Genomic DNA, 1,986 nt, shown 5'->3' with positions numbered 1-1,986 from the left:
CAAATAAAAGCACACAACTCATATTTTAATATCAGTTGTCTGACCTTTCTAATGTGATGGATGTACCCTCTCTCCCCCACCGCAGCAACACCCGGGCTGGGGTTGGGAAAAAGGCGGGGTCTCTCCGCCACCACTGCAGCCACAGAGCTGAGGCTGGAAGGAGGGCCATCTCTCTCCGGCAGCCACAGCCCTGGAGCTGGGGAAAGTCGCCTCTTTCTCTGGCTGCCGCAGCCCTGCACATCCCAAATCCCCCCCACTCCCTCTTCTCATCTCACTGCCCCCTCCCACCTACCCTCTATTGCCCCCCACAGTGCCACCACCTCATCTTACATGTGCGTCTTCTCCAGGGTACAGGCACCTAATCTGTGGAGCCATGCCTGTGTGCACCTTAGAGGGAACTATCCGCAGACCACCTGAATGGAGATTGCAGACCATAGTTTGAGAACCTCTGGACTACAGGGTTAAAGTCTAAAGATCAACTCGTACCAATATATTGGGTGAAATTCTGGCCCTGTTGAAGTCAATGGCAAAACTTCTATTGACTTCAGTGGGGCCAGGTTTTGACCCATTCTTTCTAATAAGCAACTTGCTTGGACTGGGCATTTGCTCCACTTTCCTCCATTGTAATGGTTCTTAGAATTGTTTATTTTAAGTTTTTCTTTACTGCAAAGGATTGGAGTGTATAAATGTATTCTTTCGGCTAATTTCCCCAAACCGTTTAAAATATCATTTCTACAATGGTGTTCTCAAAACTATTTAATTTATTTAGAATTTTATCTAAATAACATATAAAAACAACTGCATTTTTAACTTACTCTCATGGAGTGAACAAAATATTACGAGGGAGATGGGTCTCCTAAACGTGACTTCAACATGCAGTTCAGCTTGTCCAGTTCAGCTAGCTGATCTTTCTAATTTAAACCAGAAAGCCGTCTCTTGGTTTTTGCTGAGGTCTGTATATAAAAGACGTGCAGTTTTCTGAAGGAAAAGAGATGTGTGTACCTAAAGGTTGAAATAGTGACAGCCTTGCAAATCCTCTGTTTATCCAAAGGCTAGGTACAGTGCAGACAGCTACCGTATAAGCATAGAGTACCTCCCTTACTCTGCCAATGACAATATTTCAGGCTGACTAGTAATGCAGTTCCCATGTCAGCTCGACACACAAATATAGCCTGCTGACTGAGTCAAACTGGGTGAGACAGACAACCATCAGTGAGGAACCTTCTCTATCTAAAAAAAATGAGGAGTACTTGTGGCACCTTAGAGACTAACAAATTTATTTGGGCATAAGCTTTCATGGGCATAAGCCTTAATTGGATGCATGCAGTGGAAACTACAGTAGGAAGATATATATACACAGAGAACATGAAAAAATGGGTGTTGCCAAACACACTGTAACGAGACTAATCAATTAAGGTGGGCTATTATCAGCAGGAGAAAAAAAATTTTGCAGTGATAATCAGGATGGCCCATTTCAAACAGTTGACAAGAAGGTGTGAGTAACAGTAGGGGGAAAATTAGCATGGGGAAATAGTTTTTACTTTGTGTAATGACCCATGCTAATTTTCCCCCTTCAGTTACTCACACTTTCTTGTCAACTGTTTGAAATGGGTCATCCTGATTATCACTGCAAAATTTTTTTTTCTCCTGCTGATAATAGCCCACCTTAATTGATTAGTCTCGTTACAATATGTTTCGCAACACCCATTTTTTCATGTTCTCTGTGTATATATATCTTCCTACTATAATTTCCACTGCATGCATCCAAAGAAGTGGGTTTTAGCCCATGAAAGCTTATGCCCAAATAAATTTTAGTCTCTAAGGTGCCACAAGTATTCCCCGTTTTTGTTTTTGTTTGCTGATACAGACTAACACAGCTACCACTCTGAAACTTCTCTCTTTAAGAAATCAGTTCCCTAGAGGATTGCTAATTTTATACCTCCAATCCTCCTTTTTTTCCTAAAGAGAGCTGTGTAAACTATCCAA

Source organism: Dermochelys coriacea, chromosome 5, assembly GCF_009764565.3.
Source record: "Dermochelys coriacea isolate rDerCor1 chromosome 5, rDerCor1.pri.v4, whole genome shotgun sequence".
Lineage (NCBI taxonomy): Eukaryota > Metazoa > Chordata > Testudines > Dermochelyidae > Dermochelys > Dermochelys coriacea.
This window is presented reverse-complemented; position numbering follows the sequence as displayed.